Source organism: Gallus gallus, chromosome 12, assembly GCF_016699485.2.
Source record: "Gallus gallus isolate bGalGal1 chromosome 12, bGalGal1.mat.broiler.GRCg7b, whole genome shotgun sequence".
NCBI classification, from domain to species: domain Eukaryota; kingdom Metazoa; phylum Chordata; class Aves; order Galliformes; family Phasianidae; genus Gallus; species Gallus gallus.
Genome location: NC_052543.1, coordinates 17,520,814 through 17,538,910, shown reverse-complemented (window position 1 = coordinate 17,538,910; position 18,097 = coordinate 17,520,814). Strand labels below are relative to the sequence as shown.

Genomic DNA, 18,097 nt, shown 5'->3' with positions numbered 1-18,097 from the left:
TCCCTGAATTATTATTTTTAAGGTATTTAAAAGCACCGAGGCAATTCACATTTCTATTTTATAAGCATTTGTATGGTTGAAGAATAGAATACAGGGAGCACTTGCACCGTCTAAAGGAGAAACTCAACCCTGAAGTTTCCTCTGAAAAAAAAGAAAACATAGTAAAATAATAGAAAAATATTAAACAGTAGGGTGGGGTTTTTTTGGAGGGAGAGCTTAAATGTCCATTCTTTCTCTCTTTGTGCTGCTCTGTTTATTGCTTGCTGTCCGTTGTCAGAGGGGCTCCTTCCCACCTCTTCCAGCTGGGGAGTGCTCGGTGCTGGCACAGGCTGAGCAATTTCTGGCATTTCAGAGTTTATACACAAAGCAAATGAATGCTCTTTTGAACACTCTCCTACCAAAAATACATCACTATAATGTCAGCGATGACAAATTGTGAATTTGCCCACACTCTTCTTGGTGGGAAGTTTCCAAGAAGAGCAGCTACTTCCCCAGCATGGTGGTAGAAACCTGCAGGTCAGGAGGTCTCCCAGAACTGCCCTCTGTCCTCCCAGGTGTTTCCATTTCACCTGAATGTGTGTTATACCTGAAAAGAGAGGCTGCTTCTGCAGGCAGCTGCTCTGGGCACCCGATTAATATAGGAACACCCAGATTCACACCCTGGGCTCACTCACCAACCATTTATTGCTGTGCCAAGTGGAAAACCGTTAACTCAGGATTAATGCATGAGACAATGCCTTTTTATCTACTGTTACCAGTAATTGCTGTGACCCAGCGCCTGTTGAAGTAACAGAATTTCTGCTTCAATAAGGACCAAATCAGGCTGTACACGGTCAGAGACCGCTTCTTTTTACAGGTAGTTTTCAGTGTGTATTTATGGTGAGAAATGAGTGCCGCTTTCTTTTTGCACATTAGAAGTGCTGGGCTGAAGAAAATGGGTATAACTTTTCTTTTAATTCTATAATCTTATTACCCTGGCTCCAATAAAAACTGATAATGAAATCTGAGGATATTGAGAACTTGGATTTTTTCCATTAAGTTTAACTTTGTATTTTTTTCAAGCAATGTGGTACTTACTAGAGTCCAACTCTTTTTAAGACTATCCAGGGAAACATAAACCCTTGCAGCGAGCCATTTTCTGTCAAAATTACATCTGACCTGCATATTTTTGCAATTCTCCGATGCATTATACAGTCAGATCAGGTTGTTCCTTGACCAGTTGTTCACCCCTATCAATTGCATTAGCATTTAACCTGTCAGTTTAAATTACAAAGGTAACAAAGGTTTAGGAAGGTTACAATAGATCCAATCTTATACAGAAGTGTGGAAGAATAATCTTAAATCATCCTTCAATGCAAGTGTTATTTTTTCTCCTGACATACATATACTCACCTTCTAGAAACATCACTGTAACTGCGAGCAGCTTTTTATGGTGGAGGAGTACATGAGATCAGCAAAGCCTGTGAAATAAGAGAAGTACCAGCAGTAAGAGAAACACGTAGATTTTGTTTGATCTTAGATTGCATCACCTTTTCTCATTTTCTCTTCTGTTCTTTATCCTTTTCTAGTGTTAAATTTCCTCTTCTTCTCTCTCCGAGGACTTTATTCCTCATTGTGCCTGATTACTAATTTAGGCCCTATTCTGTAGTCTCATAAGCACCTCATCAGAGGCTGAAGTCCATCAAATCCTGCTCAATCTTGATCCTTTAGACCTGAAGATACCATGGCTCTGAGAACCCAGCCTCTCCTTGAACTGTGGTCGTCCTCTGCTGCACACTTACAGCCCCACTGCGTCAGTTTGCCTTTTTGTGGCTTCACTGATATAGGTATTCCTGTAGAGTTTTTCCAAGGCATAAGGAAGTTGTGCAAAATGCCCCCCTCCAGCCCTGCGTTGCCCTCGGAGCATCAGGAGAGCAGAGCGTGTGCCTATGAACAGTAATGTTGGGAGTGCCACTGTAGGTTGCCTGAATACAAAATATGATATAATTCCCACTGCAGCAACCCTGCCAAGCTCTCTGTACCCCTCCCAAGATCAACACAGGTACTCCATAGCCTCTTGCAAGGCTAAACCAGCATATGTTGAGCCCCAAATGCCACTGACTCAAGCAACAGAAAGAATCAAAAAAAAAAAAAAAAAAAAAAAAAAAGCAACCTAAAAAGCAAAATCCTAATTCTGTTAACCTATAAATGCCATGATATTTCCTTCATATTTTGCTCCCTTTCTTACTAAAGGTGAAACAAATAGCTCTGCCAATAATATTCATATGTACAGTGCACAAAGTCATTCTCTTTTGTCTGCACAGAAACTGTATCATTAAGATAATAACAAAGCAATACCAAAAGTAAAGCCAGATTGTGGCTGTTGCTGAGTGCAGGCTCTTAGTTGCCTATTTCTTCTAATATTTGTAGATATTTAAAACACGATAAAAAGATGCTGTTCCCAGTGTGTCCAGACTGCATGGCAAAATATGCCCTAAAAATAGCAGTTCTTGCCTGTGTATTAGGTTTAGCAATAGGCAAATGCTAAAAGCAATGTTGTTGGAAAAATAGTTCGGGTGTATATCTTTGTATGCTTGCACAAATACCAACTTCACCACATGCTGCATTAGCTGTGCCATGATGAACACATCATGTTATTTCCTCTTTCCCAAAAGAAGCAGTCTTCATTCTGGAACAGAAAATCCACTGCCCTCAAGTGTCCTCAGGGACACAGTTGGGATGTAAAGTTCAATCAAGGAGACAAAGACATGAACAAAGAACAGAAAACCACAGCCCTTCAATTGGCACCAGTGCTCACGTCCCTGCAGCTACGCTCAAGCAGCCAAACCTGGAGTTAATTAAACTTTGGTCCTAATCCGTGTCTTCCCCCCATGAAAAATGAAAGTTAAATACCAGGCTTTTCCATGGGTTCATATATTGAATTTTCTGGGGCACAGACCATGTGCTGCATTGCCGTATGTGGATTGGCAGACACCGAGTTAGGGTGAGGGCGCTGCTCTGTCTCCCAGCCCTTATTCCTGTAATACCCAATGGAACACACCATGTCCTCTCTGTTGGACGATTGATGTGGTTAGTGCTTTTATTTTCATCACTTACGTATGTCTGCTTCTCACTGCTGGGCAGTATGAAGCTCTGAATGCCCAGTCCTCCATTCAGTGATCCCCGAATGCCATCAGTTTTCCCTCTGGTTCAGTGCTGGCATTTGTTGTACTGGTATTTAAAAACACAGAGAAGATATCTGTGGGGATATTAAAAACTTAGAAATGTGTTACATAGCTATTGCTGTCATATTTCCTATTCCAGATGCGTTCTCGATATAAATGAAATTAGGCCATGTATTCAATGCAGCACACTTGCTCTATTTATGGTTTGCAATCAAGCCGTGGAATTCAGTGCCCCTCTCTATCATGAAGTCAGACTCCGAGGCTAAATGACTTCATATCCTTAAATTCTGCCCCCACCATATATTCCTGCTTTGGAGAGCGAAGGCCTGAGCTGAAGGCTCCAAAGTAATTTGTTTGGAGTTCTGACCTTCCTTTGAGATATTACCACTGTTTGTCACTCTCCTGTTCACGGCAGTGGATGAGACTTACTTACCAGTCCTTGTTGCCCGTGCTATCAAATTGCTTAACTATTTAAAATGGAAAATGATTCTGTGTTTGTACTGATATCTGGACTAATTCAGGGATAGGACCTTTGCAGTGACTCCCTGGGACTCCTGGTGCAGTCCTGCTGCATTAATGTAGAGCAGGAGAGTGCCTCCTGGGCTCACTACATTCAATCTCTGATTAAAAACAGGAACAGAAAGAGAGATGAAGAGATGCCCTGCAGGCTGCAGATCCAACTGCACTTCCCTGAAGTGCCTGTGTCCAGGCTCAGAAAGCCAGGAGGCAGTGATGCCAAATGCCTACTGACTGATTACTTTCATTTTTGGAAAATTTTGCTGAGCTAAATACCCTTTATATTTGCTGTTTAAAGCAGTAGCTACTTTGATTGTTTGTTTTTTAACTATGACCTTTCCATTTATTGGGTCAAGGATATCATCTGACCATGGTGTTGGAAGTGAAATAATTCCTGACACTTTACATTTTATTTCTTCTAGGTGACAGCTCTAGCCCTCGGCTGCTAATCCATACCTTGAAGAATTATTGATTCTTGTATTTTGCTAAAGAAAACACATAATCACGTCTTCTCCTCAAACTGCAAGGAGATATATATATATATATATATATATATATGTCTCTTTCTACCCATCCATTTGTTCCTACAACAAATACAGTGCGCTGCTCAGCCTAACCTAAATGCAATCACCCTGCTAAAAACATAATCTTTAGAACAATTATAGTCACAAAAATCTCAGGCAGTTTTCCTGCAAAGTACAGCAGCAATCTGTATAGGAAAGTACAGTCGAGGAAAAACAATAGCTCAATTACTTCATCTATTATTAACATTGTGACTCTACTGAGAAATTTAATGGCAGGATCTACTGAGAATTTAATGACAATGAGATGCTGACATACATGTCACAATAAAATTATCATAGCTGGTGCGTGTACCAAATATAACTTCTGAGCAATCTCTGCTACACAAAGTGAGGGTACTCCTGTTGGAGCACCTCTGCCATTAGCTAAGTGTGTCTAATTCGGATGTACAGATCCAGGATGAAGGAGAAGAGGCAAGTTTGGAGAAGTGGCTTCTGCTTCTGAACCCCCTCTGTCTGTCGATGCCTCCTATGCCAAGATCTGTTGGTATTCTCTATTGATAGCCATCTAGCTGCAGATCTTTAAGATGTGTATAGATACCACAAGGCACTGTGTAAGTTATAAAGGCACATAAATATCTCGCTGCACTTACAGAACATCACCCTGAAAACTATTCCCCTTGGTCCGTCAGACCCAGGGCTCTCTGGTGCTTGATGGCATTGATTTCTGTGTAATGCGTTGTCACCTCAGAGAGCAGATGCTTCACTCTCCTCTGAAAGGTAAATTACAAAGGAGCGAAGGAAAAACAGAGGAAAACTTGTGAGAAGGGGTGGAGGAGGTGAGGCAATAACTTCAGCAAAGGTGAAGCTGTTCTCTTGAATCTGGTTCTCTCAGGCAGAACTGAAGTAGATAAAACACACGTTGGCATCTTAATGCTTAGATTTCCTTTCTTCCCTTTATCATAAAATGAAGGAAAATATTTCCTCGCCCATCTTAGATCTCCCTATCAGACAGCAGATCTGTAAAGCTGTGTCAAAAAAGAACATTCCCAAAGCAATGGAAATTCTTGAAGTTTGCCTGATAAATTATTTCTTCATTTCTACATTCAAACAAAGCACATGTATTTTCATGCACCGTTGAACAGAGAAATACTGTGAATTTCTGTAGAAAGCTGCTATCTTTTACTTGGAGAAGTCATTTGCCAGGCTTTTCAAAGCACAGTAAAACACTCTGCTATCCTTCCTGCACCCTACTGAGTGTAAGTGCAAATAATTTTTTTTTAATGTTATTAATTGGATAGTTTCAGATTTTTACTTAAAGTAATTCAAGTGTTTTCTCTGTGTTTTTCAAACTAACGTGACAGGAACCTGATATTACTGTAATGTCAATCTCAAGGAAAGCCATCGTTAGACATGCATTGATACCAGTTCATTGCGAAAATGTGCAGTTCTGAGGACTGTGACAAAGAGAAGATGCTCTGCAGAGCAAAGCAGGTCCACAGAAGGGCTGGCGTGAGCTGTGCCTGGGTCCAGAGAGCCCCTGGCCTCTGGGAAGGGGGCTGATAGGTCAAGAAAGCTGTAAGTTTGATAATTAAATGAGACTGAGCAGACTTACTCATTATTACATTACAGAGTTAATTGAATTCCTAAATGACATCATGGCATCCAGATGTGTGACTGGAATCACACAAGATGCCAGCCAGAAGCGAAGAATGGAGGAATGAGTCTTTTGGGTTACTTGGGCTTGCTCATGCCCTGGGAGCTCAACTGAACATCAACCGAAATGTTGAAGAAGGAGGAGAAAAAGTGACTGTGAATGGCTCCTAGATGGAAGTACAGATTTTTTCCCCAGTTTCTCAACTGAGCAGAGGTTGAGGGCTCTCTGGAGCCTGGAGCACAGTGGGAAAGTTCCCAGCATAGCAAGAGAATGGCATTCAGGATGCAAGGCTGGAAAACTCACATTTCCAATCATTTCCTGCCCACCAACAACTTTTGTCAGCTCAGTCAAATTAATTGGTTTCAACCTTTTTTTTTTTTTTTTTTTTAAACTATAAATTCATTAAAATTTTGAAAAATTGCCATCACAAGAAAAAACCCAGTCTTCAATGAACAGTGTCAACCTGCTGCTTGTTGCACTGGCTTCTTTTTCGTATTTATGGGATAGGTCGAATCAAATTCTGCTTAGCAAACAGTTTTTATTTTGGCAAATCAGCTTTTTCTTTTTTTCTTTTTTTTTCCAGTGGTAAAAAATTGTCAAGACCTTCCCAACCATCTTGTATTATTTCCCAGATGTGGTGGTAGCTTAATGAAGTCATAGCCAACTTCAGACTACATTCTTGTATCTTTTAGGGTTTCCTGAGGTATCGAGGGACAATCAGTCACCATGCAGACTCAACAAACTAGGAGATGATACTGCAGGAATCAATGTAGCTCTGTAAAGATTGGGAAGGTGTGACTATGTTGGACAAAGCAGTAAATAAAAATACAGCTTTATTGGAATTTGATGTAACCATCCGACAAGTGAGTACTTGTACCTGTGTGCTTATATAAATAACTCAGCTAAAGGAAAGGAAAAATTGTGAACTTATGAAGTATTGATTAATGTATAAAATGTAAGGCCAACACTATAAAGTTATCCTCAGCTATATGCTAATTATGCAACCATTTCCATAAAGGTTCTTTCTGATTGGAAGCAGATAATGTCTGTTTCTCCATTCTATCAAGAAAAATCAATATGGGAACATCAGAGGGTAAATCAATGTTTTCCTACTACATTACCTGTGTTTCTGGCATATACCAAGCCCCATTCCTTGTATAGGCAAATTTGTGTTTCCAGAGCTAACAGAGGGTGTCACTGTACTGTGCTTATTGCAGAAAGCATTAAGAATAATGTTGTGTCAATATTGCACTAACACTAATAGCAGCAACATTTTTAAGGACTCTTGGACAACTCACTATTAGCATTTCAAGCATTATGAAAATAGACAAAGCCATTGCTTTATCTGCAATAAAGTCAATGGAATTGCTGGAGATATAGCAAGTGTATTACACACATAATTACCACCATGGTAATTTATTCAATAAAGCTCCCGTTTAATTACAGGAACCTATTACATTGAGTGATGTGTTTAGCGTGATTTATATCTCAGACGTAAATATTCAGAGAGACCCATGATGAAAGGAGCTCCTGGCTCCTCTCTGTGTTTTGCTTGGGGTGCTGATACAGGGAGACATAGCAGTGGGTCACACTGGGTGGTTAATGTGCCCATAGGAGATGGCTCAAGGACTGCAGCCTACAGCCCACCTGTTGTGATCAGCCCTGCATGGCAAGTGGGAGAAACCACCACTCCAGGTGCTGATCATTCTGGAAACACTCAGTGCCAGCTGTTGGATGATGCATTGGCACAGAAGACCTGAGGTGGGAAAGGACAGAGCTGGCAGGATGAGGCCTGAAGAAAGCCCATAGGCTCAAAGGCCCTATTGAATACTCTGGCCAGACTTCTGTTTTTGTTAGATATACGTGGGGACCAGCTCCTTGCTCCAGCAAGCATTTGATTAGGGAAACAGTAACCATTATTAGGTCATAAGGATTTCCTACAGCTCAAGACTGTTGCCCTCTGCCACCAGAGGCATACATAAGCCAGTGGTGAGCTGTGACATACAATCTATGATATGTCCTCCTACAACATTTTGCTCATCATCAAACACTGAGAAAACTGAAATGGTAAAAAATTTTTTCTTTAAGCCACTTTGTGCATGCATCAACAGACCGTGTATCTGAAATAATAAAGTAGAAATATATACTGATGTACATTAAGTTCAGAATACAGAGAATTTTTGTTCATGGTGTGGAAAATTAAATATTGTTTCCTACCAGCAATGACATTGCAGTGTGCTCACAGCTGCCTGCGCTCTCGCCACACTCGTTCCTCTCTGCTGGTGCCCTTGGGGCATCCGAAGGCCGTGGTGACTGCACAGAGCTTCTGAACTCCAGAGCTTTAAAAGAGAAGGATATTTAGCGTTGTAATAAGTCTCTGTCTCTGTATGAGCTGAACGTGCACTGTTTTAGTACCAAAAAATTTGCCGAATCCCTCCATTACTTAAGGTTTGTCTTCTACAGATCTCAGAACTCAGAAAAAGCAGCAGAATGAAAACATTTCTATTTGAACAGAGCACATTTTTCAGCACCAATCCCCCAGAAGATGCTCGCTTCTGTTATCACAAATTTAAACAACAGCAAAAACCTCAGACCCATTCAAACCCAACCATGTCAAACCTGACAGGAAATGACGATGCTCATAAAAGCCTCAGCTTTCTACAGAGACATCTTGCTCGTGGAAGGTGTTACCAACTGATAACACAAGTAATAGTCAGCATTCTGCATCTATGCTGATACTCAAAGCTGCTGTCAGAGCTGTTCCTTATTGACATTGTCATGAATACTTTGCTCCCTAGCTAAAGATGTTATTGTCAGAAACAGCTGACAACATTCCATAAGACATTTCTCAGTTTAACTATGTTAAAAGTCCATTTTTAGAGACCCTCTTCACAACATCCATTTGTGAATTTACCTAAAGGCTCACTTAGAGTCTTCCAAGAGCATTTTCACTTGAAACTAAAACCAGGTCTGTGTCACTACAGCCATGGGCAAGGAGCTGATGTCCTTTGTACTGACCTGGTGAGGGGTTATACCAGCCCAGAGGAGTCCTGTTCCCTACGTACCACCCCTGCTACACCATGAAAGATTAATGATGACCGGGTAGATACTGCTTAGTCGCTTAGTCCCACAGCATGTGCTGATTCTGCTTTATCATTATGTATTTGTATTTTCAGACCTTGTCCCTGACGAGCTTTTAATGATGAGGAAGCGACTCAACAATCGATGCTCAAGAGGTTGAAATAAGAAAGCCACTCCAGCCACATAGGAACCATTGCAGAACTCCAGGGATGCTTCATTGCAGCATGACAAAAGTTAGGAGCGATGCTGTGGAGCGATGGGGCTCTGTGGAGGAACAAAGCAAGAATTCTTGTGCTCACTGCTGTATTCTCCTTCAACACACACTGAAAAATAATGGTGGAAATAAAAAGAATAAACCATTTTGCCGCTGACATTATTTACCTCGCTTTAACATAACACTTAAGGCAAGTCACTGAAGACCAAGTCTACTGAAAGATCTAAAGTTTACATCCAGTGAAGTCAAAAGCTACAGGTGCTGGCTCAGGACCTCGTGGCTCAGTCCTACTGTGGTCTCACCCCTCCGGTGATCAGAGCTCAGTGCCATTTCACTCCACTCACCTCTTACTTCCAACCTAATTTGTCTGAGGTGGAGAAACCTCACACTCTCCAGAGATCGATTCTCCTCAAACACAGCACACAAATAAATATTTTACAAGCCATATAAATGAATCACTTTCCATTTTTCTCTTTCTCATCTGCTGCATGAAGGAGATGCTGGTACCAACCTGCAGCAGTTAGGTCCCGTGCCAGGGGTCAGCAGGCACAGCTCCCCATGTGCCAGCCTCTGCTCATCCCTCCTCTTCCCTGGGCTCCCTCCTAGGTTCCAAAAATAACATTTGCTACTATTCAGGTTAGTTTTTGACATCGTTTTAACTCTTGCTCAGCTGTAAGAATTGATTATTAAAAATACATAATTGCCCGTTTGTCCCAGAAAACACATTCCTGAGGTCCTATGCATCAGTGGTCTGCAGTGACCTCTCTGTTAGTAACAAACTGTGCACTGAAACTACTGATGTGTGAAACCCTGAGCAGGAGGAAAACTCTACATGTGGTTACACCCTTTAGCACTTAGTGGTCAGTAGCTAATACGGTGTGCCTTGAATGTGGCTGCGGGGAATTAACACTTGACACATCAGGATCCCACTGCAATAACCCTATCCTTTTGACTTCAAAGTCGACAGAGGAGTAATGGTGAGATCAAAGACTTCCAGCACAATTACAGGTTTTGAAGTCTGCAGGCCATAGAAATGGGAGGCATTTTCCTTGATTTGCTCTTGTAGTTTTGTGAACTCCTGAGATCTTTGAGTCACTGTTCCAACTTTTGATGCAAACTAATGTTTGATGCACAAGGATCTGAAGAGGTGAAGGAATTCCAGATTAATCTGTGCTGACAGCATGTGCTCTTTAGCTTCCCATTGATTGCTCAGATACAATGTAAGGTTTTCCTCTGGAAAAAAAATCTCCCTCTTACCACCTTAACCAAGGAACTCCTCCAGTCTGACTTCCTTTTACAACCGAGACACCAGTAGTAGTCAGGCACTCAGAATCATAGCATTTCCTGATACCGTGACAGATACATGGTTGTCCATTTTTCTGGTACATACGTTTATCAAATCCATTTATCCTTCTCTATATATGAGCAATCTTTTCCTCCTGCTCATCTACTTGCTTTTATCAATATTGGTTGCCTCGCTTCCTCTGCCAAAAGTTATCTTTCTCCATGATGCTCCACGATGGATCATTCCAATGGATGTAATCAATTGTTTTTATTGTGAAATTCAGTATTTTGTGAGGAAGTATTTTTAACTTCTTCCCAGACAGCCACTCGTAAGCAGGACATCAAAAGCACGAGGAATGCACTGCCCCTTTTACTGCTCTTGAATGGAAGAGCAGATGCTGGTTTAAGGTTCATCTATGATATGGTCTAGATTTATACATGAAATAATTGCTCAATTACCATGACAACATGCCTGTGCTCAATACTCCGAATGAGCTATAAAACCTCAATAGGAAACGATTAACTCAGGCTTCTCAATCCATTTCAGACAGTGCTGCAAGTAAAACCTGGCCAGTCTGCATTGCACCCTGAGCACCTGCAAAAGCTGGAGATGGCAAAAAGCACCGTGGAGATAACCCACTGCGGAGGAACACACTGCACTTCGGACAGCAAGGAAGTGTCAATGCTGCCAGCACCTCTGCGTGGGGACTCCTGAAAGTCACACTGCATTACTGCTTCAGTGTGGAAACTCAATTGCTTATCCTTTATGGGAGATAATCTTTGAATGTAGCAGTGTACCGCATTAACCCCATTTGTCCACAAGACAGTCAACGTGTCTATAAATCCTGTCTATATGGGGGGCTACAGTTGGGTGACATCCTCTTTCTGCACTATGGAGTCCTTGTAAAACAGGCTTAATATAGCAATAAACCTGTTTATTTTTGTTACGGTTCTTCCATCACTCTCTTACTGCTTCTGTTTTCTTTTTGAAAGCACTCGATTGTACCATTCTCTGTCTGTTTTCAGCACCATAAAATGAAATTCACCTCATTGATCAAACGATGACCTCTATCCAGTGCCTCTTAGATTAGAGATAACAGCAGGCTGCTGTCTAACTGAGAAATAATTCCTTCAGCTCCTTCAGCTCTCTTTATTATGATTGCTTCCTAAAATATCACTTAAAACTGGGATGGAAACAAATGAGAATGTCTTCTCTCAATGTTTGCGTTTTGACTCACCAATACACACAAACACACACTGCGGTGTGCATTGTTCTAGAATAATTCATTCATTTTCCCCCTAGAAGATGAAGAAAACATTTAACTGCACATAACTGAAGGAAGAAAGGAGCAAAAGCGGATTGACATAATGCCTACCTTTTGCCGGAAAGACTTTGTGCTTTAAAACAGGAAAAAATGGTAGCGGTACATTCGTGTGAAACTCAAATTGTGCTACTCAGGAACAGGTTTTTAAATATCAGCATTAAAGATCGCATTAGAATACATTATCACATTCTGTGCCGTAGCATGTGTTACGTATTTGTAACAAGGGAAGCATGAAAGACTAATCATACACGGGGAATAATGGCATGTTTTCATGGCGAGATTTGCAAGGCATTATCCCAGACATTCCCTTCTGGTGGGGCAGGAAAAGGGAGATTCTGTTCTGCATTATGCTGCTCAGCATCTGCTGCTGGATGGGACGCTGTGAAGGTGTTAGGTCTGTGGTGACATTTATCCCCAAATAGGCATAAATGTGTGCATTATTTCAGCTATTTCAGGTCTATTGATGAGCTGCAGGAGATCACAGAATCATGGAATCGTTAAGGTTGGCAAAGACCATTGAGATCCTCAAGTCTAACCCCAACCCATCCCCACCATGCCCACTGACCATGTCCCTCAGTGCCACATCAGTACTGGAGCACCTCCAGGGACAGAGACTGCTCCCCATGCCCTAGGCCCTACCACCCTGGCTAAGCAGTGGGATTTCAAGGGGACTTGTCTGCCTTCATGAAGCCTCTCAGCTTCAGCCTGACTGCCCTTCAGTTCTCCATACTGAATAATGCATTTTTTTCAGGAATGAAACAAACCTTTTCCCCCAACAAAACATTGAGTGCCTCAGACACTGGAATGGGTTTTTGACAGCTGATCTTATTTCATCAAGTAATATGTCATCAAAGCAACACAATTCTAATAGTGTCTTACACCAGTACAGATGACATGTTACACAAATGTACTGACCCAGCAATGCTGGCTCGATGACCCCTTTGCACTAACATAAGTTACCCAGCAGATGCCTTTTCCAGCATATTGGGATTTTCCTGCTTTGTTAAAGACAGATAATAGGGAGAAAATTATTTTCTTTGTGGCTGTAGTGTGTACCACTGCCTCTTCCAGGTGATGCAAATAAGCTGTGACTGAAGTAGTCTGAGAGGGAGTGTTATGAAGTTAAGAAACTTAACGCTGCCTTTCTTGCTTTAACCAAGGGGACAGACCACTCTTCAGAATTCTGTCCCAGTAGACAAAAGACAGACTTAAGAGTCTGCACTGAGATATCTGCCATGGACTCTATGTTCTCCAGTGGCCAATTGTGAAGTCTAAACAGAAATTGCCACACCCAGGCTTGAAAACTCAAGAGTGTGCTCCCAAGAGAAAAGTGCAGCAATTTCTCAAGGCCTATCTATCACAGAGCTATGGAATAAAGACAGCCTGAACAGCCCCTAGCTGGGAAAATTATCATCTGGGAATCATCTCCGTGTTCTTGAGAAGAAAGTCCTTGGGGCACAGAATCTCCTCTGACTACGCTTGGTCCTTGACACTGTACTGAAATAACACAAGCATTACTAATTCTGAAAACTTGTTCTGCACGAAACTATCTGCATGCTCCAAATTTCCCTGTATCATGCACTGTCCCCTTTAAAAACCAACCAACCAACCAAATAAAACAAAAAACAACAAAGGACAAGTCATAATAGCCCCATTGTTCCCCCATAGGTGCAAGGAACTAAAGTTTCAGATGGTCACAGTTTTGGGGTAATACCAGATATCCCTCACTGCACGGCACACATTGCAATGAGAACCTGCCAGTGCTTCAGACAACTCGATCCATTCTGGGATTTTCAAAACTAGTAAAAGCACACAGAGAGGTTGACAGATACATTTGCTGTGTAATATTGGCTCTGCAATGCTAATATTGGCTGTTGCCTGACATTCTATATAGCAACATTTATATAACCAAAGTCCCTATCATTTCTAAGTTATCTGATGCACCATGAAATTTCAAGGCAGTGATTCCATTTTCTTTGCTGATCAACTTAAAGCTCATGATGAATCAAGTAATATCAAAGAAGATAAATTATGCAGCTGTTTATTTACAGTTTACATCCCTGCAGTCGATATACCTCATGCAGAAATTGACCTTTGGAAGAACTACAGCAGCACATTATTTTTGCAGCAGTAAAATTGATGGAAATTGATGGTGCCTGAAAAACACACAATTATAGTGTCTTGATTAAAAATGGAGCACATTTCAATGAACTTTTTCCCTTCTTTGTATGATTATGATACACAAGTACTAACATTAATGGTATTTTTTTATATAATGAACCATAAAATTACAGTTGGCAGTCAAGAGCACTCTAGCAGATAAGTAAGGCAATTTTCCTCATCATTTTTCCCTTTGTTGTCAATCTTGTTGCATAGCCCATTGCCTTTTCAATGAGCTGTAATGTGAATATTCAAGATCTTGCTTTTCCCCGGTGTATATATTCCAGCTGAAATAATTCAGTTCCATGCCACCCATTTTAATAGGTTTTATTAAGTAAACTTAATATTTTTAGGTTTTCCACTACTACTAGAATTTGTCTGCATGTTGACAAAAAGAATAATGGCACCTAAATCATACAAGTTCTATGGTTAGCAAAGGTGCTTATGCACAAACAAGCTAAAAGGTCTGTGGCTTTCCACTAATACCGTCCTCTCCAGACAGGTTTATTAAGTTTAGGCATATTTGAATACATACCTTCCTTATCCAATTAACTATCACTTTAGAGTGAACCGAGTTAACAGGAAACTTACATTACAGCTACTAGCTCTCATATTAAAGCATTTTAGGAAGCATTTACTTTGTGCTATTTTCAATTGTCTGGCAATTTACTGCTCAATGTAAATTACAGTTACTGGAAAATGGGAAATGAGTAAAATGTTGCATCCCCTCATCTCTGTTTTGCATGGATTAAAATGGTAATAGAGATTAATATATTATTTTGAGTTAGAGAAAAGATGTGAAACATTCTTGCGGGGAATTACCATCCTTACCTCCCACTACAGGTAAACTAATGGCTGCCAGGTAATCACGGTTTTCTTCTGCTCCAGAGCAGGATGAAGACACTTGTTGGTGAACTCGATTTCCTCTACAGCTTGCAGTGGTGGATGAGAAAGATTCTTCCCAAAACGAGTCTGAAAACCTTACTTTTGTTCCTCAGCAGCAGTGTTTGCTCTGAGAGCTTAGCAGTCAAGGAAGATGATGTAGATAGCTCATGCTGGATAAGGATCAACACATTATCATCACAGAGCCATGAGAAACTCATCTTGCAGACATGAGCAGGCCTTTCTGGCATCTGAAAGTCAATAGGATTTTAGGCTTCTGTAGACTGCAATCATTTCCCAACTCACCCAAATCTTTCCTGATCATCCTAGTAACCTTCTTTTTTTTTTTAATTTTCCACAAAAGATGTTATCTAAACAAGATATCACAATGCTGGTGGGTCTCTAGATGGCAACCAGCAGTGCCTAAGAATAGCATGAACAGACCAAACATGTTCACTCCCTGTTTGTATGCAGGAGCCTCAATTAGAAAAGGCTGTAACCCTTTATACTCATCACTCAGCCCAGCTGTCAAGCAGGAGATCCTGGCTCCACTCTAAAAGTTATTCCTGGCTCACAATCAATTATACACACTAATTCCAAAAGTAACTTTTACTAAATGATCGTATATTTTTACTTCTGCTCCATACAATATGAATCAAATAATATTGTCACTGTCACTCAATGAAAGTAAAACCAACAACTTTAACTTGAGTATTAGGTAATGCTGCTGAAATCATAGAATCATAACATCATCTAGATTGGAAAAGACATTCAAAAACAAGGGGAAAAACTCTGTGGGAAAGTTCTAGTTCAGCTCATGACCTTTGCCTACAGAAGTCTAGTCCTCAGCTGATTCCAAAACACTTTGGTTTTGCACAAACCACCTAAAACTTTCTTTTCTAGCACAAGCACTTAGATTTACTGAATTTAAATTGAATATCAGATAAATTTCCAGCACTCACAGAAGTGCTTACACCCTAGTGTTAGCTTCAGATTTGCAAGCCTGATTAATAAGACCTCAGCTCCAACAATTGCAAATCTCTCCTAAAACCATGTCTGAATCTAAAGCTGACCAACCTCATTTTTTAGAGGAAACCACCATCATACCCCACACAGGCTAATTCTGATCACTGGATAGTATGAACTCACTGCTCCTTTCAAGTATAGGCTGGTCTGTTGTGTAACAGCTCTTATTAAGGCAGGCAAAGTCTGTAACATATATCAGAGATTAAACAAATAGCAATTAAATTTAGTTATGAGCTGGGAACAATAAGATGTATTTCTGTTGTAGAACACAAGTTGGTGAATAAAGGTTCCGGTGTGAAAAAGAACATTGTATGTCAGCTTTTGATACATGCCCATATATCGTTCACATAAACAGTGGTGGCTAATCTTGACTCAGAGAGCTCAGAAAAGAATCTACAGCTGCGAAATGAAGAGTGTCAGGTTTGCAATGAGCTAATGTGGCAGAAGGTCAAGGCTGACAAATCAGCACCAGCCTAATGCCTTGAATATTTCCACTGCAGTGTTAGACTACGAAAGATAAATGAAGAAACTGTCAGCCATCTCCAGTCTAAACAATGGGACAATTTAAAGTGGAGGGAATCATAATGTGAAGCAATTTGTTTCATACTGTACAATCGTGATAAGGAAAGCCTCATTTTTTTCCTATCAAATTGGGGTGTAAAAAGGAGTTTCAGCTGAAAATCTTTCATTGGAATACAAGGCACATTTCAAGGTATCCTTAATGATCGGAGCCCAATTTTAACCTCAGTGGTATAGCAGATGTGGGAAAACAATTTGGGTTTGGTCATGCAGCAGTCAGTGAAGTGCTGCCATTGGTACTGCCCATGGGCAGTGCAGGACAGGTGGTGATGCCTGCACTCATGTGACATGGTGCTTAGCATCAGGTCAGAGGAGCTCTCTGAAGAACAGACTAGCACACATCCCTTGGTGAGGCAAATCACATTTGCAGGTTATTTCTAGAGGGAGGAGGTGGGTTTTCACCTCATAAAGGGCTCCCCCACATTGGGTCTTTAAGGTAACAAATTGAGAGGAGTGTGCAAGGATCAATACTTCACCAGAGATTTACTGGTATTTGGTCTTCCGTTCTATCAATGGCATTGTGAGGGTCTTCACCATCAGCCATGCAAGTAGAGCACCCTGCAAAAAGAATGGTGAAGAAATGGGCTGTAACGTGTATGTTTCACTACATAAAACTGGTACAGTAACAGTTAGTATGTGTTAAGCCCACAAAGTGAAAGAAATTGAAACTTAAAACTCTCAGTGATCTGCTCTGTAACTTCACACTTCAGTTATGGGCTTTTATTTCAGCTCTTTCATGAGTCTCTGAGCTTACAATTCTCTTTCCCATTTTCCAGATTTTAATGAGTCTATCAAGACATTTGTATAGTGCTGAGAAGAAGGTTATGCAAAGTCTGAAGGAAATCCAAATTGGTTTTGAGTACAAGGCAATTTGACTTAATATGCATCTTCCTCTACTCAAAATGGCCCGTTACTACCATTTCACTCTTCCAAACTCACCGTGGTTGTATTTAAATAAAACAAGTTCCTATTATCTTGTGCTGTTAATAATTCAAGGTCTGATCCTGTTGCCATTAATACCAATGGGAACTCCAAAGGGAAGAGGTGTGACTGTGATACATGTATCATCAGATATACACCAATAGATAGCTGAGAGAGCTGATAGCCTGCAGAAACCTTACTTCAGGGAAACACAGTGAGTGTACTTTTTAAGATATAATGTTATGGTTCTAGTTTTCTCAAACAATTATTCCCCATGCACCATTTAGTCCCGGTGATGCTAAAGAGACAATGTGTTGCACACACTGAGAGATGAATGGTTGGCCTCACCAAGTTTGTCAGCAGTGATGCTCAGATGCAAAGTTCCTGTTGGTGTTTGGGATCCATCTCAGGTCTCTTCCTCTGGCACTAATGCCAGTGTTGAACGCACTGCTTTCCAGCAGCAGCTCTGTCCCTGATGGTGCACGTGGCTGGTGGTATCCCAGCCTTTGGCATCCAGCAGGACTTGCTGGGGCTGCTCTCCTTTGAGAAAGGGCTGCTCTGCAGTTCTCTCTGCTGATTCTCCTTCACTGCCTTCAGGCTGAAATGGCTTTGTGAAGAAGTTCCACAATGGCAGCAAATTCACCAGCAAAACAGCATGAGCTGAAGAAACATCAACAAAAATGAAAACAAAAAGAGGAAGACTAAGTAGACTGCTCTAAAGTTAGTCTGTGCTTTTAGGATGTGTCTCACAAAATGATTTTCAGATG

General features: G+C 40.9%; 2 long non-coding RNA genes across 9 annotated transcripts in view; one reads left to right on the top strand and one right to left on the bottom strand.

The window, feature by feature from the left end:
• The window catches only part of LOC107054409, a 176,912-nt gene extending 165,517 nt beyond the window's left edge, over positions 1-11,395 (top strand). For all 8 annotated transcript variants that reach the window (XR_005839173.2, XR_005839170.2, XR_006931294.1 and 5 more), the window contains one exon: positions 9,035-11,395. This is a non-coding gene — a long non-coding RNA (uncharacterized LOC107054409). The remainder of the gene's footprint in view (positions 1-9,034) is intronic.
• LOC107054412 lies at positions 1,024-18,003 on the bottom strand. The gene is made up of 5 exons (XR_001468631.3): positions 17,679-18,003; positions 9,037-16,967; positions 8,076-8,197; positions 3,097-3,238; positions 1,024-1,460 (listed from the first exon to the last, which is right to left on the bottom strand). It is a non-coding gene; the product is annotated as an uncharacterized LOC107054412 (long non-coding RNA).
• Positions 18,004-18,097: the final 94 nt, after the last annotated feature.